Source organism: Astatotilapia calliptera, chromosome 6, assembly GCF_900246225.1.
Source record: "Astatotilapia calliptera chromosome 6, fAstCal1.2, whole genome shotgun sequence".
Classification (NCBI taxonomy): domain Eukaryota; kingdom Metazoa; phylum Chordata; class Actinopteri; order Cichliformes; family Cichlidae; genus Astatotilapia; species Astatotilapia calliptera.
The window spans coordinates 24717372-24734011 of NC_039307.1; the positions used below are offsets into that span (position 1 = coordinate 24717372).

The 16640-nt window shown below is 41.4% G+C and overlaps 1 protein-coding gene across 4 annotated transcripts in view; it reads right to left on the bottom strand.

The window, feature by feature from the left end:
- Positions 1 to 16640, bottom strand: part of coro2aa (coronin 2Aa) — a 40140-nt gene that overhangs the window by 13659 nt on the left and 9841 nt on the right. The window contains exon 1 of one of the 4 annotated variants that reach the window (XM_026171278.1): positions 6407 to 6548. The exons of the other annotated variants lie outside the window; for them this stretch is intronic. The gene's annotated coding sequence lies outside the window, so the exon portion shown is untranslated. Of the gene's footprint in view, positions 1 to 6406; positions 6549 to 16640 lie in introns of those variants that run through there. 4 annotated transcript variants of the gene reach the window in all.

Below are 16640 nucleotides of genomic sequence, written 5' to 3' on the forward strand. Positions count from 1 at the left end.
AGGAACATCGAAGAACAAGAACAACAGCAGTAGGAGGTGGAGGTATAAACCCATTACAGGTTTGTGTTTTCCTACAAATCGCACCTACAGCAAATCTTGTCACTGAAAACAGTGACATCATGCTCCTGTTTTATGTGGACTGCCCTCTGGTTTTTCACATGATGGCTAAATAAATACATGGTGAGCATGATGCAGGTGTGGCTGGAAAGAGGCCGAGGAAGGATTTAGACCAACAGAAGGAAAAAAAAATCAGGTTTAGAGAAAGCAAAAAGAAAGGAAAGAAGAATGCTACAGAGGTGTGGAGCATGACTTCATGGCTCAGTTTACCCTTCCACCTCTCACCTCCTAGCCCGAGGCCGTCACAGAGAGCCTCGTACTGCCACACGGGAACCTGAGAAGGATTTAAACTACTCAGGTGTTTAAGACTCTAATTGCCACTCAGGCGTTCATCAGTCACATCCATGACTGCGATTACCACAGTTACCTTGTCAGCAATTGCTGCAATAACAAAAAGACATTTCGCTCATCCTCAACCTAAATGCTTAAAATAGAGTAACTTGAAAAATGGTGTCTCTTTTCTTTTGCTAAAGCTTCTCCTAAAATTGATCACAGATAAACTGATTCATCTAAAATATCCAGATTTTTCACAGGGCCACGTGATGCATCTTCAAATCTTATCCAGTCCAGTTTAATTTTTATTTTTTTATTATAGCAGATGCAAAAAAAAAAAAAAAAGCAGCAAATCTGGAAGATACTTGAACAAGCAAGTTTGAAGTCTGAGTCTGCAGCTGTGAGGGCAGCTCTGTGAGCCGTTACTTTAATAATAAAAATAATAATGGATTGCATTTATATAGCACTTTTCAAGGAACCCAAAGCGCTTTTTACAATTCCACTATTCATTCACTCTCACATTCACACTCTGGTGGAGGCAAGCTACGGTTGTAGCCACAGCTGCCCTGGGGCAGACTGCCATATCGCGCCATCGGCCCCTCTGGCCAACACCAGTAGGCAGTAGGTGAAGTGTCTTGCCCAAGGACACAACGACCAGGACAGAGAGCCCAGGGACAGATCCCCTGAGCCACAGTCGCCCTCACTTTAAGAGTTCATATGCTAAAATGCAAGAGCAGATGCTATATGGCTTACACACACAGGGAGTATAAAAATGCTGAAATAATTTAAAGCAAAATAAAGCAAGAGGCTCTTCATAAAATTGTGACCATGTGAGATATACATTTGGACCAAATTTAATCCAGAAACACCTCCTGGTTTTGATAGAAAAGCCGTGAACACCCACAAAAAGTTGATGCCAGTCCACTCACTGGAATAATGGTTAATATACAGTACATGTCTAAATTAACTGTAATACAAAAAAATGAATGGAAACCATCTTACAAGGGCTTTAATTAAACCAGTAGGATTATTTTACTATTACCGTTCCCTGCTGTGCACTCCCCTCACTCAATCTGACCGCTGTCTCTGAAGACGAGCCCGCGTAATGCATCCGTCAGCCAGCCTGAACCACACACTCGACCTGTTCGTAAAGCGTGTGCAAAAGTGCGATTGTCGCTCAGTTCATCATGGAAAAATGACTCAGCCCCACCATACCAACGCATGATGCTCAACTAGCCCCTCTGATAAAACCCACATTTTTCATTTCGAGCAGTGACTGTATTAAAAGAACTCCGAAACATAATTTTTGGCGGAGCTATAATTTCAGATCACGTGTATTCGTTTATGGCTGTGCTACAGTATTGTTTGATCCATTTGTGTTGTTGGTAAAATGACACATCATGAGACTGAGAAAAGAGAAGAAAAAAAAAACAAAACAGGGCTGGTGGACTGACGGTTTAAAAATTAGCCCATGTTTGGGGGCTAATGCTCAGGTCCTGCTCTACTATACAAATGTCATTCTAGCCCATTGTTAGGTGGGTGCCAAGAAAATCATGGTGTCATAATACATTAAATATAATCATATTATTCAAATTTTGTGGATATAAATTAGAGGTGACTGTTGTAAGATGTGTGTTAACTCCTGATCACGTAGTAGGTTCACAGACAGAGATTTAGTGTATTAATATCAGATACTGTAATCAAATCACTTAAAAAAATACATATTTTCCAAGTTATTTTTGCTGTAGGTCGTACACACTGTGCTACAGTGCGAGTTACGCAACTTCTAAAACTGCTAGTTGAAAGTTGTTCCCCACACACTGTAATAACTTTAAAAAACAACGTTTGTATAGTTATAGTTCCATGTTAAAGTATGGACTGCTTAAAGTAGTTTAAATATTAAATTAAGTTGAAACACTGAAAACATGACAGATGGCGCCGCTAAAGCTTATCTCACAGATTCGTTGATGTCTGAAGGTGGAAGCTTAGTTTTGAAAACAAATTCATGGTGATTATCAGGTTTTTATGACATCTATTCTGCTCTATCTGCTCCGTAACAAAAAACCTGTTAACTTCCTTACTGGAAGTTAAATAAACCGAACTGTAAATATGCCAGACAGCCATAAAGGTGTGAGGGGAATTCAGTCATAGAACTGTTATTAAAATAGTTTAAAATATATATATATATATCTTTATTTTAACAAGACGTATCCAAAAAAACTTTACAAAAAAAATATTGGAGTTTGCTTTTTCCAGTGCAAAAGATTTTTGCACGGTTTGCAATAATCAATTAACCAGATTGTTCACAAAGGGTCTCCAAACCTCTTCAAATGTTGAAGTCTGTCTTTCATCAAACCATTTCTTCTTTCTAGTGGATGGTTTGGCATCATTCGCCCTTCTAACTGAGGTTTCTGATGCACATTTTTAGCAAAAGACTGAATGCATCAGTTGGCGAGCGAGCTACACGCAATTACAACCCGGACCACATCTGGACTGCTGTAATCAGCGTTCATGTATTGCTGAGGCTTACAAGACCAGAGGGAGAAGCTTCCAGGGCCGACAGCTAGGACATCTTGTCGCGTCTAAAGCGGGTTGTAATCAGGCCGGTGGCAGCTTTCTTTCAGCTGCGTCTTGGAGCAGGTACGCAGCAGGCTGCCGGGTGGTGGGCGGCCTGTCTTTTGCTCTTCACAGAACTGATGACGGAAACACTATTCTGGCTATTTTTACTGTGGCTTCTTACTGATCAAAAGGCAACCAGGCATGCTCACTGACAGCGGGAAAATGATTTTATTCATCAGGACTTCTGTGACAGGCTTTATGTCTGGCAAAATAAAATAAAATTTAATTTAAAAAAAGAGGAGATGCAGTCTTTTTTGTCAGAGGGAAATTTATTTTAGTCTGTGAGCAGGGAGTCACAGCGGTAACCGCATTAAGGGGGCTGTAAAAACAGTCATGAAACTAAACTGAAAACACAGATATGACTCTTTAAAAAAAAAAAAGATATATTGTACATCTGGTTTGTTCTGCCTGAGTTCTTTGTAGGTCTGTAGTTGTGTATACATCCTCTCCTAGAGACTGCCTTTTAAGCACCTCGTAAGTCATAACCACGTAGACTAGCAGCCACTCCTTTCTTTGACTAGCTTGGCACTGAGGGAGGGGTTTCACAGTTCAAAGTTCACTTATTGGTGCCCAGCCTCTAGCCTCCAAAATTCCTATGAGTATGAAATCAATTCCTCCCCTCTGCTGTCAGCAGTAATTCTCATCGAAACACGGTGAATCTTAAGAAAAAGAAGAAAAACAAGCGGGCACGAGCGCTGGCTTCTCAAACTGCAGATGTCGTGTTTTGTAAACGCTCAGAGTGAAATTCAAGACGAGGTATGTACAGGTGTGAGCACATGGCACACACAGACACGCGCGCACACACACTGAATCACTGTGTGCGCACGACTGAGCGACACACACCTCCCTTTGTTTAGACTAGGTGATATCATACACAGATGACAGCTTACAACCTCTCTCCTGTAATAGGATAACAGCCACAGTGATAATCCTGGAGCCGCTTCAATGCAATGGAGCGCACATGTGAGCAAGTATGAAAAGATGGGCCAGGATATGTCCACCTGCCTCGCTGCGTTTACCTGGAGATATCCTCACAATCACACACACACACACACACACACACACACACACACACACACACACACACACACACACACACACACACACACACACACACACACACACACACACACACACACACACACACACACACACACACACACACACACACACACACACACCAATGGCGCACCACTATCTCCAAACCATCTCAGTTTCTCTTTCATCAAAACTGTGTCTGACCTCCCAGCACGATTTATGGATACTTTGGACGCCAGGTACGTTCAGAGTCCTTTTCTCCTGGCGAGCAGTTTTACAGGTGTATGAACTCACGTAGAGACAAGAGTGAACTAATGATTAACGTATACGGTATTCGGATGAACAGGGCGTGGATGGTCCGACTGAGAGCTCAAAAAACAGGGCAAAAAAACAGATTAATGGGAGTTTCGTTGTAGGGTTTCCATTATTTTAATTCAAAATATTGACAGAAATGGAGCTGATGTGGCAATGAGATCCACTTTTCCCATTTTTTTTTTTACACCTCACCCATTTTTGTGAAAGTATCCCCCCTCTTCCCCTCTCTTACCCCCACCCCCAGCCTTGTTCTTCTGGAGGTTTCTTCCTGGACTTCTTCCTTCCCGGTGTTGCCAAATGCTTGCTCATAGGGGGTCATTTGATTGTTGGTGTTTTCTCCATTTTATTGTGTCTTTACCTTACAATAAAAAGCACCTTGAAGTGAGCGTTTATGTGATTTGGTGTAAGATTTAATCGAACATGGAGAGCTTGTGTGTTGTTCTGCAGTTTTCTGGTAATCTTTTTGCAGTTACGATAACCCTGCACTTTGAGAAAACAGCCGCTGTGCTAAAATGAAGGTCAAGAGACAAACTTGATTATCAGACAGATCTGGTTATCTGTTCTTTAGGTTATAAAAGCTTAAATGCAACCAAACACCTCCCACTGATCCTGGACTGCCGGTAAAATTGCAAGTGCGTGTATTTTGTGTTTGTGTGCGTGTCAAAGAAGAAAGCCTCCGTAAATAAATGGTGCTTTTTCAGTCCTGTCGACCACTCAAAGCACTTTGCACTCCAATCTGCATACACAGCACTTCTCTATCACTAATCCATACTGAAGAAGGAAGTCTTTAGGGTCAGTAACTCACCCAGGGATACTTTGGAAGGTTGGTGGGTCGATCCCAGGCTCCCGTAGTCCTGATACAACTTCTCCCGAAGTAATCAGTTTGAAATCCATGTTTACACTTTCAGGACTTTTTTTTCTTTTTATCCTACCTTCAGAGTTCAGGGTTTGTTTAAAACATGGAAAGAAGATGTCAGATGCTATCACTGATAGGAAATAAGACCAAAACTGTAACTCTCTAAAGTGACAGTGCAAAGATGAAGCAAAACAAACTCCACCCAGCCACGTACCAGACATCATAGTGAGCAGGTACTGCATTAACACAAGTCTGCCCTTAAGAGTTTTCCATTAGTTCCCGGCTGGAGAGAGTGCACAGCTCACGCGGTGAACATCCATTAGCTCCTGAAGGACATCCATATGTAACGTAATTTGCAAGACAATAAGATACAAATCACGGCGCACTTATTTCCTAAGAAGACTCACTATAAGCTGAAACAAGACATGAGATGATGACACAATCAGCCGGTCAGGGTTTCACCACAAATCAACAAGCAAAGTTTCCTAAGAACTCCCCGAAATGTTTGATCGTATCCCAGCCGAGTCTTACAGTTTCCCCACTCGGGACACTCGTGTGAATAAATCAGGACTGCCGGCTTAATGAAAAGACCTCAAAAAGACTGAAATCCAAACCAGAAGACGCATATTTCAGTGAATGGGAGTGTTTTGAATCTGTGAGCTGAAATAACTTTACTGGGATGTTAGCTGATGATGATGTCATTTTTACAACAACTCTGGGACAGCTTCCGACGTTTTTTTTTTTTTAATCCTCAGCAAAAAACTGAAAATATCTCCACACTTACGGTAGCAAATGAGAGCTTACATGTCCGATCTCGGGGCTGTAGGATAATTTACTAAAAGAGCACAAGTGCAGTCACATTAAATGTGAGCTGCTGTGGAAATTCAGATTCAGAGTCAGTCTGCAGAACGGTTTTTGTTTCATCTTGTTCAAGTCTGTCTTATTGATGTGCACTCAACAGTCCTGAGTTTAAAGCTTCGGGGGGGAAATGGCGAGCACGCACACACACACACACACACACACGCATGGAGGTCTAAAGAATAAAACGGAGATCAATAAGCGAATGTCAAACTGCAGAGACCGATCAGAGGGAGCAACACCCACATGGAGGGACAACACGGATGAAAAAGGCTCACTTGAGTCAGGGGGAGAGCGAAGGAGGTGAGGTGGGAGTTCAGCAGTACTCACCCTGTCGAGTAAGTTGTCACTGGTGGAAGAAGCAGCACCAGCAGCAGGGAAGAGGGAAACAGTTGATCTCTGTCTTCAGTGACAAGCCAAATCAGAAAAAGACAAAAACAAACAAAACAAAAAAACAAACTACAATCACTTCTTTTTCTTTATCCTAGCTTCATGGACCAGTGCTGCTGCTGTTGTGATTACTTTCCCCACACGCGTGTGAACATAAACACACCACGAAACCCAGTCCAAAAAGATCTTACAGTCCCTCCTGCACTCAAGCTCTTCTTCTTTGATGTGCACAATCAACACAAGCAGTCTAGTCAGCGACGACAGACAGTATGTGTGTGTGCACCATGAAGCCCAGAGCGTGTGTGAACAAGCAAGGAGCGAGCGCAGGAGTGTGTACACTCCCCGAGAGGGAGGTGACTGCACAGAGAGAGAGAGCGAGGGGGAGTGAGAGACAGCAGGTAATCTCACTCCCTCTCCTTCCTCGAGTGCCACTCCCTCCAGTCACTCCTCCGCAGCGTTTGCTCAATCAGGATTTCTCACTCTCGTAACTGCAAACGCTCATCTTTAACCCTGTTGCTCAAAATAAAAAAAAGAAACGATCTACTCGCCAGATTTGTTTTGTTTACATGTAAAGGTAGTGAAATAACACGTATATGTGGATTCCTAGAAACTCTGACCGGAGTATCTCTGAGACGAGGCTCGGTTCACACACAAGTGATTCAAAGTTCTTCAGAAAAAACGCGCTTGGCAGGTTTTTCAAACTCCGTAAAGGAAATACAATGAAAGCAGGTGGTGAAAACGTCCATACGGCTGAGGGGTTTAAAATAAGCATGAATGTAGGAATACTTTCACCAAATGTCTTTGCAAAGGGAGCCTAAAAAGAACAGATAATATTTTTAGGAAGTGGTTTGCTCAAGCATGAGGAACTGAGCCATACTTGCTGACAGCAGTTATTTTTAAACTGTGACCAAATTTCCCTGCAATGTTTTCTCCAGGTTCAGGTTTACTTGTGATTGTTTTCAGTCTTGCTGCAATTTACAGATGTTCCCTAAAAGCCTCACAGGCAGGTAGTCGGTGCTCTAGACTGAACAACCTTTAGCCAAAATATGAGAACCGCTAATCCAAACTATGACAAACTGGATGCTCCACCTATTCGGATCACGAGTACTACTCCGAGTTAGTTGGAAGCAGATCAGTGGAACAGTTGCTGAGAAAACTGAAGCACCGACTGGAAAATCCGAATTTAGGGTAGGAGTAGTTTCTGCCGTTACATTTTACTGCCAAATATTGTTGACATCTTCATGAAAAAATATTTTTAAAAATGATTTTATTGTCCTGTATACGGCAAACAGGAGCTGGAAAGCTTCACATTTCAGAAGATGGAAGAAGTAAATATGTGGAATTTGATCATAATATACTAATTAGCTTTTAATCAGCTGGTCGATTGATCCAAGTCACATTTTTAGTGGTGATTCCCAAAGACATATTAGCTGAAAGCCTGGAATATTTGGGCATGGTGTGCAGTACATCCTTAAAAACAACAAAACACCAACAGTATCTGGAAGTCATATCTTTTAAGGAATAGGACATAATCTGGCAAAGATCTGACACAGGACCTAAGAGATGCTTCTGTACCTTCAGTTCATCAATCTACTGTATGGGATCATCTTGACAGAGAACAGAACAAAAGGCAGCCAGCTTCCAAAGATGAGCTTTAAGTGTCCTTCAAGAAGCCCAGAGAACTATTCCTGAAGACTATTTAAATACTTCTGAGAAAGCTTACCTACAAAAGTTCCAGCTGTGTTCAAGAATAAAAGTGACTTTCAGGTTGGTTAGGCTTGTCCCCACTCTGTATGTTTTCACACGTTTCATCAAATCAGTGCACCCATTTCCTATTTTCCTAACAAAACAAAAAAATAAAAGGGTGGGTTAAAACTTAAGCAAGGTACAGTGCATAAAACGTATGCTTCGTATCGTCTCTTTGTCTCTTCCTCTACGATTTCTGATCTGACAAAGAGAAAAATGTAAAACTATAAACTAAAAAGTGATGTAAACTATTTTAAGTGAAGATTTAAAATGTGGGTCCATCTTCAGGAACAAACACAGCACCAGCTCGGCTCCTCACCATTAGCCGACTCATATATTCACACCGATTAAGCCAGATGTTCTCCGCTACAAAAGCGCCAAACTAATATTTCCTGTTAGCGTAATAATCTGTGACAGCCCCTCTCAAACCTTCTGTTCTCTGTGATCTTCAGCCTGCATCAGATATCAGATCGGCTGCATTTTGGGCAGAATGCCAAGCTGCTACAAAAGTCCTTTCAACCGTTCACATGGCTTCAGCTGGACCGTCGAGTCAAAGTGAACCATTATGTAATGGCACATTAGCAGCACACGCTAGGATAACAGGTCGATATGAGGATGGGGTGAGAGAAAGGGGGCGAAAAAAAAAAAAAAAAAAAGAGTTGTCCACTGGCAGCTGGCCTTCACAGAGGGGCTGGTCAGTCATTGTTACCACAGAAACCTGAGCTCCTGCACGTTAGCTGTAATGGGAGGAAGTGTTCAGAATACGACTGTTTACTTTACCTGCAGTAAGGTAGGATTTGGCCATGTGTACACATATTTAATGCTTCAATCTTGCCTTTCTGATTGAAGATAGCAGATGGTTTTTAATCTTCTCCATTCATCTTCTCTCTTCTTTATTATCAGCAACTGTTTACATAAATGTCTGTCCTATGTACAGTTTTCTCCATCCACTGCTGTCCTACCTGCATAAATGACTGAATGACAGTAACAATACTATTATGTAGCAGAGGTGGGAATCCCCACATAGCCCAAGCATCACAATACTTCCCTCACGACACACATTTTGCGATATGCTGAGTACTGCATATTGAGATTTATCACCTTTTTTCAAAATGCAAATTAGGTCCTCAGAGCTAAACTTTGTGAATATCTGATTTATCCAGTACTAGAGTGCCAAGCATACTAGTATGCCACTAAATCCTGCCACAAATGTTGCTATAAGTAGTCTGCTATCAGTCTGCTATTGAATGAGGTCAAGCTAGGGATTTACATACATTCAGTTTTTGATAGTACAGCAATCAACTCTGATAACTTGATGCAAATCACACGTTTCTAGAAATTTATATTTAAACAGACATTCTTACATCTCATAACCCTCCTGTTCTAAAGAAATATAAGTAGAATACAACCAGCAGGAACATGACAGCAACATGTTGACCATTAGTCTGCATTTATGAATTAGACACAATTATTTGCAAACCTTCGACAATCTCTCCAGAGTGATTGCAGTCAGCCACAGTATTTTAATTCATTTAAAAATACTGATATAGGCGTTTCTGTTATCAATACAATATCCCCACACAAAATGTGATACCGTGCGGTTTCGATTGCTATCATCCGGTAGTGCAATTTAAATGTTACTAAAGGCAAATAATTTTTCCTATATTTATTATTTTAATGAATAAAGTGAATCCAGTCTGCCTCAAGCCAAAAAAAGAACAAGTGAAAATATTAAAAGCATTTTTTTGTGCGTGTTATGATTTTTAAACCAAAACTGAATCTACAACAGAAAAATCAAGAATCTCGTGTTGTCAGCATTGTGTAGCAGCTTGTGCATGATTGTACGTGACAGGACAGATTGCAACAGAAACAAGATTACCTCATTACTTTAACTGACAGATGGAAAAGTGTAGGTATGTAAAGGTAGCTTTGTTATTCTAAGCACTTGCATTGGCACAACTCCATTTCCACACAGCTAGCTGACAGTTACACATGACTGATAGTAAAAAAAATGCTTCAGGTAACGATCAGCATGACATAGACTCAGCGAGACTTCTAAGCTTATATGTGCCCAGAGGTGCAGTAGGTCCCACTGTAGTCCTAAGACTGGACAACAAGTAGATGGGTTAGATGCTAATTAGCCATTGGATTCATGTTGCTAATGCTAGTAAGCAACTAGCTAGCCAATTAAACACATTTTGCTAGAGTTTCCAAGTTTAAAGATACCATTCCTTGAAATGGGGGAAAACAGAATGATAAATGTATACAAACCCTGCTATATTAAGAAGGTAGTGCACACAATGAATGAGCTGCCATAAGTGCAACACTTGGCTAGCATTATGCTACAGTCAAGCCATGGAAAACAGTGGTGAGAGACTGAAATGATCAAAATTATTATGACCATGTGCAATAACCTTTTTATTTTGCAAAGTAACCCATCAGCGCACACCAACTCGCACTGATTGCAACAGTCTGTCCGCATTTATAAATTAGATGTCAATTATTATTTGCAAATCTTCAACAATCTTTAAGCATGAACTGATTGAAGCAAGACTGAATTAGTCAAGTTGGACCGAGTTTGTTTGAAGTTGCCTTCCACCAGGTGACTCGTGCAATCACCTTGTGATCAAAAGTTATTACCTAGAGATTGAGCTGACTGGAGAGTCATTACGTTCCTAATGTAATGACTGGCATGTGTAAGCATCAGATTAATGTAGGTTAAAGGTGGAGGTAATTTTTGAACCATTTCAGACAAAGTTTAAGTCATGGCAATATATTTCACAAGCCAATCAAACGTTTTGCACCTAAACCATTTATCTTCATAGCAGAAGATACCTTGTACTTAACTTCATCTGTAACATAGAAGAGAGAAGAGAAGTATGCACTTGTTGGACACACACATGCCGCGACACTACTGATAAAGCTCTAAAACGCTGCAAACACATGTCCCCCAAATACACAACAAAGTCCAACGGTCACAGTGTCTCTGAGATAAGACTCAGAACACAAACTGGTGAAAGCATGAGAAGCTGCTGGCTCATCAGGGGCTGCTGTTTGATCACAGAGAGAAAGCGGGAAAACTAACCCTAACATTAGCAGTGATTCTCACATTGACCTCTTAAAAACTAAAACCTACAGCAGAAGAACAGAATTATTACACAAATAGTGAATAAATTTAATAACAAGTCTACTAATTACTGGGCGACTGGAAGATATGTCTAAAACTTTTCAAGCCAGTTTCACTTTGCCAAAAGGTGTGTCAAGGATATCAACCAGACAGACAGAGCTCGAGAGATTTGCCAGTATCACCGTGTACCCTGTCACCTCCTTATCACTACAGACAACTGTGATTTACAACACATACTGGAAGCCCTGGATCCATTTGTTGTTACCTTCTGTATTTCCTTTCATTAAGCTCTTGGCTATGATTAAAGCTTGTCATTTTGACTCTGTGTGTGTGTGTGGCAATTATCAATAAGCACAGGGCAAGAGTCCTAAAAGCTTGTGGCTCCTTCCAAAGAGCTTAAACCAGAAGCTTTCCCTCTAATCTCAACTCACACAGTGGCAGGTTAATAACTAGCTGCTGTGAGAAAATAGGCCAGACCCTTTGACACCGCAGACACACAGTGACCTTCCCTTCTTTACTTTGTCATTGCTGATTAGCTGTCTGACTGTGTTTTGGCTGTAAAACATCTGGTTTCAGTGCCAGTCCTGTGTTTCGCCTCAGTGTCTTCACTCCTAGAGTACGTTTGGGGTTGCTTTTTTTTTTTTTTTTTAAATACAGAAATTGTATGCCAACTGAGCAAACACTGCATTCCAGCTCAAATACAGGTGCAGTCAGTAATTCAATTGTATTGGAGCTATTGAAGCCCAGTGTACACAGAAGCCTACATTGCAGACAGATTCATTTACACGGGTCCACCTGAAAACAAATAAATGAGAGGCTGGTCATTTTGGATGTCACCAATGTATTGGTGAGGACTCAGCACCGCATCAGAGAAAAGCAAAGTCTTCCTTTCCTTATTTTCCCCTGATCCTCGTAGATTTGCATGTCACCTTGTGCTCTGGTTTTTCTGCTTCACTTTGCAAATGAGAAGCCACACCTGCCTGGATAAAAATAAAATACTGATTGAATAAAGTAGCCACATGGTCCGTGCAGTGAAAACGCTGAAAGAGTGAAATCATAACGAGGCAAGCGTACGACCAGCAAGTGAAGTTAAATATATCTGATTCCCAACAATCAGGGGCACACTGGTATGATTCAGGCGATGAGAAGATAACGAAAATACCTTTCTAGCTGTCTGGTTCAGTGTCAGTACATGTAACGAGTCAAGCATTCAGGTGTTTGTGCAACAGAAACTATTTAGAGTTTCAGTAATTCCCCTTTTTTGGGGGAAATAGCAAAAATGTTGTTATTTTAAGAGTTTTTTTTAGTTTTGAAGTTTGCTGAATAGTCAGGTATGACATCAGGTTTTAAATCCGTCGTCAACAATCCAGTTTTTAAAAACGCACAAGACGCAGCACGAGTATCAAGTTTAAGATCAGAATCTGTTCCTGTCTCAACAAACTAAGGTGTGACTAACTATGCTGATGAAAATCATGGGGGTATGAATTGTCAGCACGAGTCTAAACCTGGGAAACATGTCCAAATTTTTGAGTCTATTTCCAGCCGCTCAATCAAGAAGCAAATCTGTCTTTCTAGAGCAGGGGTAGGCAACTCCAGGCCTCGAGTGCCGGTGTCTTGCAGGTTTTAGATATCGCCCTGGGTCAACACACCTGAATCAAATGATTAGTTCATTACCAGGCCTCTGGAGACGAACAGCATCTGAAAGCATGTCCGTAAGAAAAATCAAGCAAACGTTTGACACACTGACACAAGACCTGAGAGGTGCATGTTGCCCATCAGCTGATTTATTGTTTGCTGAAGCCTCGTTAGAAATGGTTTCAACATCTCAGGCTCTCCAAGATATGGAGGCCTATCTGCCCTCACCACACTCCCTGCCGGTGGCTGATGCCCTCAGACGTTGGTGCGTTGGTGGTTCTTGGTGTCTGGGCGCTCATGTATGTACCGGCTCACTCCTGGTGGCCGCTTGGCGGGGCCTGGTGCCTGTGGCCTGGCTGGGCCCCTTCTGGGAGGTGTGGCGCCCTCAGGCCTCTGGCCCTGAGGGTCGGTCCCCTCTGGCACAGCTGGCTGCCGGTAGAGCCCGCGGGCACGTCACTGCAACCCCCCTCTGGCCTCTGCTCCGTGGCTGCTTAGCTCTTCTCTGGCAAGGTTGCCCCCCTGGTGGTCCTCCTTGGGTCCTCGTACTCTGGGTCCTCTGGATTTTCTTTTTTTTTTGTTTGTTTGTTATATTTTGTCTTTCTTTCTTTCTCCCTGTCCTATCCCCCAGTCATGTCAGTCCCGTCTGTAACAACTGGAAATAAAATAAAATAAATACATAATTATAAAAAAGGTCAATCAAATGGACCAATATGGCAAGGCCATGATGATCCACTTGGTAAAGTAAATCCGCTTGGCATCTTTTTTGGCCTTCAGACAACAATTCTGATGGCTAAAGATCCAAACGGGACAAGCAAAAAAAAACAAAAAAGAAATGGTTTCAGTGGAAGTGTGGCTGTCATGACGTCATTCTTAAGGATGGGAGACACGGAGAAAAGGCTGAGGTACGATAATTAACACAGGAACTACAGTGAAATCAGTTGCAACAGGTCTGATGGAGTGACGATTACTGAAGAAATTTGTAAAGTACTGTCATGCAATATCGTATAGAAAGCAGCTGACTGGCGACTGTTTCATTTTTCAGCACGGCAATGATCCCAAACAGTGCGGTAAAAGCATGAAGAGATAGAAAAAACACACAATGATGCACTAACAGTCATGGATTGGCCTCCCCAGAGCCTGGACCTACATCATTGAATGATGTAGGATCCGTCATTGGATCCTACATCATTGAAGCAGTGTAGGATCATCTTGACAGAGAACAGAAGAAGAAGAAGAGCTTTGAATGTTCTTCAAGAAACCTGATGAACTATTCCTGAAGACCATTTAAAGAAATGACAAGAAATCTGCCAAAGAGAGTTCAGGCTGTGTTGAAGAATTTCATTGTATGTTTCAATAAATCACTGCACTGATTTCCTGTTACCTTAGCAGAATCTAAAGAAATGACAGATATACCCTTGCATAAGACTTGTGTATATTAAGTGATTCAGGTATTTAATCACCAGCTGGAAACTTGCTCTCTGTAGTTTGAGTAACACCTTTAATCCCATACCGTCAGATGGCTGCTTTAAGAACATTGTGTGATAGTGATCTCACCTCCAGTTGGCCGAAATCTAACGTGAATAATTTGTTTGCATGCCTGTGCAGCACGCCTCATTCTTTCACGTCTGATTCACTCCAAAATCTCCATTAACACATCTGTTTGAAACAATTCCCATTCAGTGATATCACAGCTACACTACCTGCTTACATCAACTTTGGCACGAAGCAGGGTTTGTAAAAACCAATGGACCACGAAGTTGTGTTGGAAAAGCATTCAAACCATGTACTGTTACTCATTTTATAGGTCACGAAGCATGTTGAAATCCGTTATTCATCCCGATTCATCTACAGGCACCTCTCTCAGTTGTCGCACATGTAAGCCAACTGTGAGGATCATAGAAACGGTATATAAAGCGAGATTCTGGATTTGACAACCAGGAAAGAAAATCGCTTTTTTTCCCTTAACTTTCATTAAGAGATTTAGCTGGAAATGGTCATACTGCATGCAACGCATGACGATCACGTCACAGACAGGCAGTCAGAGCAGTTACAGTTGAACTTCTTTCCATCTGTTGATTTCCCAGAAAGGCATCTGTAATTTCTTAGGAAGGCTCCTGAAAACATCCGTGTAATCTGATACTATCTAAGTGTTCAAGTCATCTCTGTGTCTCAAACCCCAGCCTGGTTCAGTCACCACTCCCATTGTCAATAGTTACCTAAAGAGTCGACCTGTTGTATTGTAGTGACTAATAATAAGCTTTAGCTCCATCACATTTAGTTATTGGGTATTATAACTCTCCTAAAACGAGAGTGAGTGTTAGTATTGGCCCAGTCTGTGCCTACACTAAGCAGCTGTCCTGTGCCTGAGACATTTTACTGTGACCCTTCCTCCGTCTGCTCTGATTGGTCAGTTTGTGCACAAAAATGAGGCATTGGTTACATATGGTTGCTTTTCGTGAGTAAAGCCTCTGCCCTCTAATAGTTGGCAGCTTTGTCCCACCCCAATGGGTGACATCATGGCGAACAAGCCATTTTTTCTATATACACGGTCCCTGTTGCTCATGTCTACTTAATAATGAAAGTGAAGTGAGGAGTGAGTAGTGGCTTTACTTTAAGGTGTGCCACATTAGCTGCACAGCAGACATGATGCACATGCTTTACATAATAGCACAGATACTAAGTTACTACTTAAGTTACTTGTCTTTTCAAACCTTTTACAGACATAAAAATAATATAGAACACAAATCACCACAAGAGTTTAAAATCCAGAATCATACTGACTTAATTTGTGGTCTGGTAGCCGTTTCTTAAGCAAACTGCAGGGATGAAGTGTTTTTGGCTTTTTTCAGGACAGAAACAGCACTATTTGCTGTAAATGGTTATATTTATATGAATACATCGATGCCTTTTACCTCTTATTTTCAGATGGGACACATTAAGCGTTTCCATGTCTGTTTACAATAAATAAAATAAAGTACATAAAACGTCGCCAAGTGACCTAGATCTCAGCTGTGCGAGGAGCCGTTTCATTGAGAAACTGCAGGCCTATTAAAATATTAATCACATTATATGGCTGGTTATAAGCACACATCGTGTCACATCACAGAATAGAGACAAGTGTGTGTGTGTGTATCCTTGAGGGAGTGTCTTTTTATCTTATATCAATTATAACTAAGTAAAGCTGTTTTGCAGCCAGCTGGTGATGTTTGCAGTGAAAACTCCTGACAGAGTTAAAAATATTCTACATCAAAGGGAGAAAAGTGGGAAAAAATGTGCACCAAATTAGGTTGGATGTTCTAAAATTAGTCTAAGAGGACCTTTTTATGAGAATTAATAATTTATTTTATACACATAAGGAATATTAAATGACAAGATGGCTAAAGCATGATTCATTATTCAACAAAGGCAATGAGCTGGTTTGATTAGAGCACACCAAGGAAGTTACAAGGATCCTCATCATGTAGATTAATACAGTGTTGTGGAGCTTAGCAGCAGCTAGAGGCCATCCATCCACTTTATCCATAGTAACTGTAGTCAAGGTGAGCTTCACTTTCTGAGACTCCAGGGGATTGGCTTGCTATTATATAGGCTCACCCTCTCTGTATAAACAATACACAGACAGCGTACAGCCACAGTGTACATCCTGCTGTCGAGCAAAACGAGGCC